Here is a 12,691-nt window from a genome sequence, read left to right as displayed (position 1 = left end):
CAGCCGCCGCACGAGGCCGAAGTAACTCCCAGGCATGGCCTGTCCAGGCCACAGCCGGACTATGAGGCCCTTCATGGCCTCCTCAGCCGCCTTGTGGAGCTCGACCAGCTGCTTCAGCTGGTCGCTAGGGGGCACCGGATGGCCGGCCTCAGTGTACTGAGACCAGAAGACCTTCTCCGTTGAGCTCCCCTCCTGGCCACGATAGAATGCGGCAGCATCGGATACACTGCGCGGCAGATCTGCAAACGCCCCTGGAGAGCTCCGAATTCGGGTAAGTGTCACGTAGTTTACATTAACATGCTTGCTTTGCATGAAAAATGCCTTACCCGCCGCTATCTTCTTCACATCTTCAACCTCCTGAAGGTCCTTACGGGCCTCGGCCTTGGCGGACTTGGCACTTTCGAGAGCCGAGGCGAGCTCGGACTCTCGAGTCTTTGAGTCGCGCTCCAAACTCTCATGCTTCTCCATGAGAGCCTGGAGCTCTTGCCACACTTCCGCCACCCGCGCCTCCTGTTTCTCTCGTTCTGCCCGTTCCGCGGCCGCATTGCGTTCGGCCGCGGACACAGCCTCCTTCAGGGATGCCACCTCGTTCGTGGCCCTTGCAGTACCAACGTTATCCTTGTCATTTTTATTGCAACCGAAATCCTTTTCTGTAAGGTAAATTTTCAAAGTGGTGTTACTCACCTTCTTTATCCTCGAGCTGCTTCTTGGCACGGCCGAGCTCTTGCTCGGACCGCTCGAGATCCCGCTTCAATGCACCGACCTCCGCAGTCAGTGCGGCAGAGGTCAGCAGCGCAGCCTGCAAACCCATATGGACACACTTTTTAGCAACCCTGCGTATATCTTTTTAGATCATCAGTCCGGCTTTTCTTTCCGAACACCGAACCGAGCATCAGGAGCTACTGTCTATGTGGTATTACATTACATAATTTTTACTTCTTACCTCAAAGCCTGTTAGAAGGCTGCTGCAGGCTTCGGTCAGCCTGCTCTTGGCGAGCTGAACCTTCTGAATCACCGCACTCATGGTAGTGCGGTGTTCTTCCTCGATGGAAGCGCCTTTGAGCGCCTCCAACAAGTTGTCCGGCGCCTCCGGTTGGACAGGGGCCGCCGGTGTCACCGTCTTGCCCTTCTTGCGAAGGGGCCGCCTGCCAGACTCTGGAACCACTGCAGGTTCCGACATAGAGTCCGGCGCAAAGTCCGGGAGGCTGCCTTGCAGCGCCTCCGGAGCCTCCTCCTGATGGGTCCCTTCCCGGGATCCCACCTCGGCGTCCTTAGTGGCGCGAGGGGTGGAGGCCGTCGGAATGGATTCCACATCCGACGCAGCCAACGACCCGCTCGACGAAGCAGGGAGATCATCGTCGGCCGGAATGCAGGCAGTATGCGGCATTAGAAGGACACTATGTGAACAAAAAGAAATTGTGGATCATTCAGGGATCCGGATGCTTACGATCTCGCCTGAGGCCTGGCCCTCGAGGGCCACTCTTCGTCGCCAACGTTGGTGTTGGTGGAACTGTCCGGGGGAATAGTTCTTCCCCTCTTGGACCCTTCGGCCTCCCCTGTTGGGTAGGACTTCCTCTTTCTCTCTCCCTCCTCTGGGAGAGGGTCTTCTTCCTCCTCCTCATTCTCGGGAGAGGAATCCACCTCGGAGTCGTCGGACACCTGAAAACGGGTACTCTTTTGAGTACCCGTGGCCACCTTCTTGGCCTTCTTCTCCGGCACCACGTGCGGTGCCGGAACCAGCAACCCTGCTAGACGGGCGTCCACTGGGTCTTCTGGCATGGGAGCCGGGTAGATGAGCTGCTCGGCATTCTTCATCCATTCCTGTCAAAGGAAAAAGGAGATTAAAACCTGCTTAGGGTCGAACTATTAACAACAAGTGTCCCGTAAAGGGGTAGAATCACTTACCTCGTCAGCAGAACGCTGCGAGTGGAATCCGCGATCTTCCGTCGCGGATGCAAGGGCTTCGGCGCCCTTAAACAGCACCCTCCATGCACCTTCGTACGTTGTGTCGAAGAGGCCGCTCAGCGCCTGGTGCTGTTCCGGATCAAACTCCCACGGATTGAATGCCCGCTCTTGGCATGGGAGAATCCGGCGGACGAGCATGACTTGGACTACGTTAACCAGCCTGAGCTTCTTGTCCACCAGCTTCTGGATACAGGCTTGGAGTCCCGTCAGCTCCTTCGAATTACCCCACAGCAAGCCCTTCTCTTTCCAGGAGGTGAGCTGCGTGGGGATACCAGATCTGAATTCGGGGGCCGCCGCCCACGAAGGGTCGCGCGGCTCGGTGATGTAGAACCACCCCGACTGCCACCCCTTGACGGATTCCACGAAGGCCCCTTTGAACCAAAGGACGTTGGGCATCTTGCCCAACATGGCGCCTCCGCACTCCGCTTGAGTGCCCTTCACTACCTTCGGCTTGACATTGAAGGTCTTGAGCCACAAGCCGAAGTGGGGCTGGATGCAGAGGAAGGCCTCGCACACGACGATAAACGCCGAGATGTTGAGGATGAAGTTCGGCGCTAGATCTTGGAAATCCAGGCCGTAGTAGAACATGAGCCCCCGGACAAAGGGGTGAAGTGGAAAGCCCAGTCCGCGAAGGAAGTGGGGGAGGAAAACGACCCTCTCATGGGGCCCGGGGGTGGGGATGAGCTGCCCCTCGTCGGGCAGCCGGTGCGCGACGTCGGCGGAAAGGTATCCGGCGCTGCGCAGCTTTGTGATGTGCTCCTCCTTAACGGTGGAGGCCAACCATTTACCTCCCGCTCCGGACATGTTCGGAGAAGGTCGAGGCGAGATGCGCGAACTTGGGCGCTGGAGCTCGAGTGCGCGGAGATGGATAAGCAAAGGAGGAAGAAGGCGTAGGTGAAAAGGTGAATCCTTATCCCTTATATATAGGCGGACGAAGACTATACATCCCCACTAGCCTGGTAAAACTCGCTTATCTCCCAAGCGCCACCATCAATGGCGCGGTTGGGTTACCCACGTCCGTATTGATGAGAATCCCGGAATAAGGGGAACACGATCTCTGCTTCGACAAGACGTGCCAAGGAAACCGCTTCGCTAAATGCGCTGAGGTGGTATAATAAAAAACGATTCAAGTAAAGGCTTGGTAGTGGTGTGATGTCATGCCACAAGATACGTCAGCAGATTGAACTTGTGAATATATTATTCTCTCTACGGTGGAATGTGGAATTTATTTTGCAGAGCCGGACACTATCCTGGTGTTCACAATCTTCTCTGGATTATTCAAAGGAGGAACCCGCCTTGCAATGCAGAACATTATGCGCGCCCGACTCATCGTCATTGAAGCCAGGTTCAGGGGCTACTGAGGGAGTCCTGGACTAGGGGGTGTCCAGACAGCCGGACTATCATCGTCCGCCGGACTCCAAGACTACGAAGATACAAGATTGAAGACTCCGTCCCGTGTCCGGATGGGACTTTCCTTGGCGTGGAAGGCAAGCTTGGCAATACGGATATGTAGATCTCCTACCATTGTAACCGACTCTGTGTAACCCTAGCCCTCTCCGGTGCCTATATAAACCGGAGGGCTTTAGTCCGTAGGACATAACCTCCATTACAACAATCATACCATAGGCTAGCTTCTAGGGTTTAGCCTCCTTGATCTCGTGGTAGATCCACTCTTGTAATACACATCATCAATATTAATCAAGCAGGACGTAGGGTTTTACCTCCATCAAGAGGGCCCGAACCTGGGTAAAACATCGTGTCCCTTGTCTCCTGTTACCATCCTCCTAGACGCACAGTTCGGGACCCCCTACCCGAGATCCGCCGGTTTTGACACCGACAGGCGGCGTCCGGGGCGGCGTTGAGGTCAGGGCTGGGGGCGGCGTAGAGGGTGTGCGGAGAGCGCGTGGCGGCCGACGGGCGATGGTGGCGGCGAGAGCGGAGGAGTTGGATTTGGGGGAAGTGGTCGTGCGAAAGGACGAACCCAGTGGTTAAGTCAGAAGTAGCAGTAGCATGTTCCTGAAGCGCGCTACTGCTACGTTAGCTACAGCGCGTTCTGGGATACACGCTACTGCTACTCCTTTCTCTTTTTTCCCCTTTTTCATTTATTTTTCTTCGCATTTTATTTTTTTTCTTTCACCTTATTCTATTTCTTTCATTTTCAATTACCTTTCTATTTGCTTTCCATTTAATTTTATATCCTTTAGCAGTAGCGAGTTTAGAATAAAACGCGCTGCTACAAAGAAAGTAGCGGTAGCGCGGTTCAATATAGATCGCTACTACTATGTGTAGCCTATCGGCTAAGCCATGGGAATTTTAGTAGTAACGTGTTTAGAACAAGGCGCGCTACTGCTAGAACTTTATCTGTAGCGCGGTTTGCACAGGCGCGCTACTACTACTTAGCACCAGCGTGCTTTTTTGACCCACGCTACTGCTAAAGTTCTGTGTATAAGGTTTTCCCTAGTAGTGAGATGTCAACAAAGGCATGGGCAATGTGGTGGATGGGGACAGAAGGAGGACTCAGAGGAATGTGGGTGATATACATGTTATGGACAAGGATGTGGAGAGGGCTAAGGTGAAATTTTTGGAAAGTGCTCCAGTTATTGACACATATACCCTTCCTCCTCACTCTTTCCCTACTATTTTAAATATATCTCATGAGAATTTAGTAGGCATTATTGTTGTTAGTTTGGATTTTAATTTAGGAAGTAATAATGTAGAGATAGTTAATAATCTTGAGCATTTAACATATCTAGAGGCTTCTAGATTGTCTATTTATACTTCTAGTATTAATAAAACCAAGGAGAGGATTTTTCTTAACAACAACACAGAGGAGGGTTTTAGTATAGAAGAAATAGAGCATTTGCTTACAGATGATGAAGGCAAGGGACAAATAAATGAGGAGTTAGATATTGTGAGTATTGCTAGTTTGGGTATTGTTTTGCAAAGAAATAAAGAAAGAAGCATAATGGAGAACTTTATAAATGTGTGGTGGTAGGTAAATATAGAACTAAAGGTAAGGATGTTATGAAAGGCATAAAGTTGTTTCAAATGGCTAGTCTTTTTTTGGAATGCCAGGGGACTAGGTGACCCTGAGAAGATCACCTTTCATAGTAGTGTTATTAATGAACATAAACTTACTTTTACTGGTATTTAGGAAACTAAGAAAAGTAGTTCTAATTAGTCCTAGTTGGAGAAAGTTAGTGGCAGGACTTTGTTTGGGATTTTGTTCCTGCTGTTGGTATGTTAGGAGGGATACTGCTGGAAGTCAATTATAATTCTTTTAATGTGCTAGACTTTCAGAAGAGAGAGTTGCATATTAGCTTTTTCGTGCAGGATAAGGTTACTAATGAAAATTTTCATTTATTCAATGTTTATGGAGCTCCCCACAGCAAATATAATGATAGGTTTTTAGTTGGACTACTTCATATCTTTTTTTCCATTGACCTCCCTATTATTGTAGGTGGAGATTTTAATATTATTAGGAAGTGATTTGAATCAAATAGGAACATACCTCTTAATAAGTGGTCTAGATTATTTAGTGAAATTATAGAATACTAGGAAATGAAATAAGTAGAGCTAGCTGGTAAAATTTTCACCTTGTCAAATAACCAGGACAATCCTATTTTTGAGAAGCCGTACAGAATAATTATGTTGTTATCTTTTGCGTCTTTATTTTCTTTAATGTTTATTAAAGTTTTACCTAGAGTTCTCTCTAATCATGCCCCACTACTCCAAGATGCTGCTAACGCGACACTACGATTAGAGACCCTTTGATGAAATTGTGTGCGATGCATTAATGGCAAACGGTGGTGTAAAAAAACCGTCAAAAAAGGTGCAAAACGTTTGCGATGACGGATGCATCAAACACGGTTCAGATTTTAGTTGCCTATGCGATGCAGGGCATACGGTTCAACTCAATTAATTGTTTGCGATGAGGAGGAACAAAAGAAACAGGTAGTCAGATGAAGGTGTGTGCGATATACAACATACGGTTCACTCAGATGAACTTTTTGTGATTAGGCAACACAAAAGAAACAGTCAGACAGATCAAGGTGTGTGCGATATACAACATGCAGTTCACTCGGATGAACTGTTGCGTTGAGACAAGAGAACAGAAACGGTTCAATATAACAAGATGTGTATGATACGCGGCAAACATGTTTTTAATCAGAAATGTGTGCGAAGACCGATAATAACACAGACGATTGCTGCTAATAAGACGTGTGTGTTGTGCGATCGGATTGCATACAGAACAACAACATATATATATACACACACTTATAAGGACATGGTTGCATAACCAAATTAAACATCCACTTACATAGGTGGCTACTGAAGTAAACTATTACATGCATAATTACATATGTGGCTACTACACACATGACATTTCCTCACACCAAAGTAAACTATATATTACATGCATGATTAACTAGCATAAACGATCATCTGATCATCATCTACTTCTTGTGACGCTTGCTCTCCTTGTGGCTCGATCCGGGCTCGTCGATTTGGGTAACGAGGCACTTTCTCATGTCAACAATCCGCCTGTGCATCTCGTAGCATGTGTACACACTCTTGGCCATGAACCTGAGGTGAGGTTTATCCATTTGCCGCATCCAGGCCCCGTGCCAGGATACGGGACATGTTCTGTTGGCATCCCGCTTCATCTTTTCATAGTATGGGTCGATGATGGCCGAGGCGAGTTCAACCAGGGAGTCCTTCTTCATGTTGCCCAAACCCTGTAGTGCTCACGGATTTCGACAAGGTTCTTGCAGGCCAAGCCGTAACCCTGAGCGCTTTTACATCATCGGTGGTTTCCATTGTAGCGAACTTGTAATCAGTGCTGTTGACAAACCTGGCAAAATGGTCGGAAGGCTATGTAGCCATGCAGTAGTGGTAGATGAGGACATGATGGTGCATGAACAACTAGGCGACGGCAACCTTCTAATCTGTGTTGGGATGACCAATGGTGTATTGGAGGTCGATGTCAACCACCTTGTACTTGTCTCGAGCAAGCAACTACTCAACGATGTTGATGTAGTCGTCCACCACGCCGGGTCGATGGTGTACACCACCGAGAGATCCGTCTCCCTGGCGTGGATCTCCACTTTATGCTCGCCGAACTCCATTGGAGCGCTGCTAGACATCCTCTCTCTATGTGTCGTCGTGGGTGTGCTTGTTGTGTTGTGGGCGTGATCGGAAGGTTGAAGAGACTAAGGTTATAATGGCCGCAGGAATTAAAGGGGAAGCCGGACGGCCTGAAATATTGGCACGCACTGATGGCAGTTCTAATTCACAGAGCATAACTCCATCGTGTCGCACATAACTGCATCGTGTGGCAACGCGCGCAGCGCAACCGCATGCATATGGGGCTCCCGACATGATCTTGTGCAGGCCCAACCGCTGTCAGAGTGTGTGCGGAGGGACATGAGCAGAGCGCTCTGCGGTCGCCTCAACGGCGAGCAACCATATATATGCATATAGCAGTTGAACACACAAGGAAAAGTTGTCCACAAGCCGAGCACGCCGACGGGCATGAGAAGAGCGCGTTGCGGCACCTAACAGCGAGCAGAGCTTGCCGAGGGACGCGAGCAGAGGCCGACACAGTGATACGTGGCAAATAAGACAAACTATGCGAGCGATGTCGGAGACATCAAGCATGAATCAGATTAGAGTTGCGTGTGCGATACATGGCATACAGTTGATCCATCCAAGAAGTTTGTGATGGAATAAGCCGTGTGTGTTGGGGGCAAACGCTTACTAGTATATAACCTTAAATTTAACCAACAAAATGTTAATGCATGTTACAAAAATTATATAACTAGAAACTATGTTCAAATACGAATCCAACAGTATAATCTTTGGCGACATGCATTCGTATTTTATTAATTAAATCCTACTTATAAACCAGGAAGGAGGTATAGTAGGTAATTAAATTGCAAACGTTTTTTTATTAACCGTATGTGTATGTGTTCTTTTGTCCTCCTCTTGCACGTCTTGTCACCCCACTGCCACAGACGGTTCGAGCGCAAGCTTGAGCAGCGCGTGGGGGCGTTATTTTGGCCAAACGGTGGTGGGCCCGTTCCCACGCAACCGCGCAGGTTCCTGCGCAAAGTTCCCGCCTGACTCGGTGAAATCCCGCAAAATCCCAATGCTTACCAGCCTACTATATAAACCCTCACGGCCGGCGAGTCCTGCATCGCATTTTCCCTTCCCTCCTTGTAGCTTATCTCGTCTGCTTCTCCCACAATCGGCAATGGCACCGGTCCATCATCGTCGCTCAGCCACTCCGCCGTCATCAGAGGACAGCTCCAGATGGGAGGCTACACTGCGGCGGCGGCGCAGTCCCTGGTGTAGTGTAGTGTGCGTGACCTCCCTGTTGTGTGTGCATGGAACACCCACCACACGCTCCACCGCCGCTGCCCGTCGGCAGCTGTTGTCGGCCGCCGTTGCCGCCATACCACCATCAGCCATCGCCCGCTCCGCCACCACGGCCCGAAGACGGGAGGTGGCCATCGTGCCGCCACCCCACTGTCGGCCACCATGGACATCACCCGCTCCACCACCGTGGCCTGAAAGTGGGAGGTGGTGGTCGTGGCAGCCACCCCATCGTCGACCGCCGTGTCTGCCAGCCAACCGTTGACTGCCGGGATCATCACCCACTTTGCCACCACCGTCTAAAGGAGGGAGGCAGAGGTGGAGGTCCGCACGTGCGTCAGTGACATTGCGTGCTACATCGAGTTCCTGCGGGAGGAGGAGGAGCACCTCGTCGAGCACGCAAAGAGCCTTACCACAACCATGGCCGCAGCACACGCTGACGCAAAGGCGAGGAATCAGGAGATCTATGACCAGTCCGGCCGCTTCGAGTGGGGTCATCTGGAGCGGCCGAGGGTGTTCAAGGTGAGCGTCGCTGAAGGTGCAGCGACGGCAGGCACCGTATTGCAGTTGTCCAGCTCGTCGGTAGGCTCCTCCTCCTCTTCCTCTTACTGAGCGTGCTCGACAGAGAAGAGGCTGCCAGAAGTAGTACAAAGCCCCTCCATAATAGTAGTAGTATTTAGGGGCTATTTTGTTCAGTTCATCTGACTATAGATGTGGTGGGACTATACAACGTACTTAAAATTAGCTAGTATATATAGTTGAACTAGCTATTTTAGTATGTGGTTGGCAACAATTGGGGAAAATATTGGTCGGTTCAGCTGTCGAGTTGAACTATTTGTATAAATTAAGAACGACTACTTAATCTATGAATGAAATCTATGCTTAATTACTGAATTTTAGTTGCAAAAATTAGATAGTGCTAGTGATTTTTAGCTGCATATTTTGACAAATCACAGTGTTACAAGGATTGACAAATGGCAATGTTACTAGATCAACAAATGTCAATCATTCCAGTTTGGCAAATGGTAATATACCCAATATGACAGATGCAAATCTTACCAAATTGTCTGTACGTGGTTGCACATGGGTCATCCGAAAAAACCGTTTGTGTTGAAGGGAGGTACAAATCCTGCTTGCCAAATTTTCTCTAGGCTTAGCGCCGAAGTCTCGCTTTGCATACCTTATTCAATCTGAACCGTTTGCGTTGAAGAGATTCACAAATCCTGTGCGGCGAATTTCCCTTGGCTTACTATGGAAGATCGTAGCTCTCACTTTGCATACAGGTGTTCCATCTAAAACACTTGTGATGAAGAGTTGCACAAATCCCGCTCGGCACATTTTCCCTTGGCTTAATGGGGAAGTTGTCCGTTTACATATGGGTGTTCTATATAAAACGTTTGCGATGTTAGAGTGGTAGCTATTTGTTTCAAAATGCCTTTGTTGGTTGTTATTCGAGTGCGCCTTCTCTTAAAATGGACAAGAAAAATACCACAACATGTCGGGCGTCATTGCATGATAGCATGCCAAGTTTCATGAATTTCAAACGAGTTTTGGATTTACTAGAATTTAAAAACAAAGTATCTCAACATTTTGTCGGCAATCAACATTGCCCTGGTGTTTGAAATTCCTTCCCATTTCTTGCATGGGACCTAAGCATGCACCCAAGGACACATATTTTATTTTTCAACCAATTTATATGGACTGGAGCATGTGCATGTAGTTCAAATTTGAATTATGCACATAAAATGCCTTGAAAACCCAGTTAATGTATAAAAATGTCCAAACGAACCCCGATAAATTCGAAAATTTAATACAACACTCCTGTTGTTCTGTGTTGACACTAGAGAAAAAATTGAAATCAAGAAGAGGCAACGAATATCGTTTCGTCCAGAAAGGTGAAACGTTTCCTACCGAAACCATCAGGCTTGTAGTGAGAAGCTCTGGTTTGTGAGAAGCTTATACCCAAACCTGCCCCCAATGGGACAAAAAATTTACCACGGCATGTTGATGCCGCTCCATGATAGCATGCCAAGTTTCATGAATTTCAGACGAGTTTTGGATTTACTAGAATTTAAAAAACATGTATCTCAATGTTTGCGGCCAAGTGACGGTGGCAGGGTGTTTGACATTCATTCCCATTTCTTGCATGGGACCTAAGCACGCAACCAAGGACACATATTTGAATTTTCAAACAATTTATATGCATTAGAGCATGTGCATGTAGTTCAAATTTGAATTATGCACATAAATGCATTGAAAACTCAATTGATGCATAAAATGTCCAAACGAACCCCAAAAAATTCCACAATTTAACACAGCACTCATGTTGTTCTATGTTGACACTAGAGAAAAATTGAAATCAAGAAGAGGAACGGATATCATTTCGTCCAGAAAGGTGAAACGTTCCCTACCGAAACCATCAGGCTTGTTGGAAGAAGCTCTGGTTTTTGAGAAGCTTATCCCAAACCTGCCCCAAATGGGAAAAAAATTTATCACAGCATGTTGATGCCGCTCCATGATAGCATGCCAAGTTTCATGAATTTTAGACAAGTTTTGGATTTACTAGAATTTAAAAACCAGGTATCTCAATGTTTGCGGCCGAGTGACAGTGGCAGGGTGTTTGACATTCATTCCCATTTCTTGCATGGGACCTAAGCATGCAACCAAGGACATAGATTTGAATTTTCAACCAATTTATATGCATTAGAGCATGTGCCTGTAGTTCAAATTTGAATTATGCATATAAATGCATTGAAAACTCAATTAATGCATAAAAATGTCCAAACAAACCCCAAAAAATCCAAAATTTAACACAGCACTCCTGTTGTTATATGTTGACACTAGAGAAAAAATTGAAATCAAGAAGAGGCAACGGATATCGTTTCATCCAGAAAGGTGAAATGTTCCCTACCGTAACCGTGAGGCTTGTTGCGACAAGCTCTGGTTTGTGAGAAGCTTATACCTCAACCTGTCCCAAATGGGACAATATTTTTACCACTTCATGTTGATGTCGTTCCATGATAGCATGTCAAGTTTCATGAATTTCAGACGAGTTTTCGATTTACTAGAATTTTAAAACCATGTATCTAAATGTTAGCGGCAGAGCGACGGTGGCAAATGTGTTTGACATTCATTCTCATTTCTTGCATGGGACCTAAGGTTGCAACCAAGGACACACATTTGATTTTTCAACCCGTTTATATGCACTGGAGTATGTGCATGTAGTTCAAATTTGAATTATGCACATGAATGCATAGAAAACTCAGTTAATGCATAAAAATGTCCAAGCGAACCCCGAAAAATCCCAAAAATTGCATACCACTCCTGTTGTTCTATGTTGACACGAGAAAAAAATTTGAAAGTAAGAAGAGGCAACATATATCGTTTTTTCCCCCAAGGTGGCAGGTTCCCTACCGAAACCATCAAGCTTGTTGTGAGAGAAGCTCTGGTTTGCAAGAAGCTTATACCATAACCTGCCCCAAATGGGAAAATATTGTTTCACCCCAGCATGTTGATGTTGTTCCATGATAGCATGCCAAGGTTCATGAATTTCAGACGAGTTTTGTATTTACTAGAATTACAAAAGCAAGCACCTCAACGTTTGCCGGAGAGCCACGGTGTCGTGGTGTTTGAAATTCATCCCCATTTCTTGAATGGGACATAAGCATCAACCCATGGACACATATATCATTTTACAACCCATTTTGGTGCACCGGAGCATGTGCTTGTAGTTTAATTTTGAATTGTGCACCTGAAATGCCTAGAAAACCAAGTTAATGTGTAAAAATGTCCAAACGAACCCTGAATAATTCAATTTTTTTGACGAGACACCTATAGTTGCATGTTCACTGCAGATAAAAGTTCTAGCAATTCAAACACCATCCTTTGTAGCTGTGACCCCATTATGTAATTCAAATCAAGACGAAAAATCAAGTAGATCGCACATAGTTTATTATCACCAACACATGTGAGAAGCAGTACTAAATATCTTGGTGCACCGTCGATGTATAGTATGCATATGGCTTACGCCAGAAGGTGCATCGGCTACAGTCGACAGCTGGCGTGTCAAGCACACTAGCTTGCTCCCCAAATATCATTTCACTGTTCAATCATCACCGGTGAAAGATGGGGACGTGGACCTGCTTCGTGAGGGAAACTTTGGCGGCCCACTCTGGCGAGAGCGCGGCCACAGCCGCCAGGCGCGTGCTAACAAGCTTCGTGAGCGCGGCCGCAATCTGCGACCGGGCGGCCACGACAGCCCGAACGGCCGCTGTTGCTTCTCAGGTGGTGGCAGCAACATCTCCCTCAGGGATAGCAACTGGAAAGAGCAGCACGTCAGTTGTTCGTT

The sequence above is a fragment of the Triticum aestivum genome, chromosome 2B (assembly GCF_018294505.1).
Source record: "Triticum aestivum cultivar Chinese Spring chromosome 2B, IWGSC CS RefSeq v2.1, whole genome shotgun sequence".
NCBI lineage: Eukaryota > Viridiplantae > Streptophyta > Magnoliopsida > Poales > Poaceae > Triticum > Triticum aestivum.
This window is presented reverse-complemented; position numbering follows the sequence as displayed.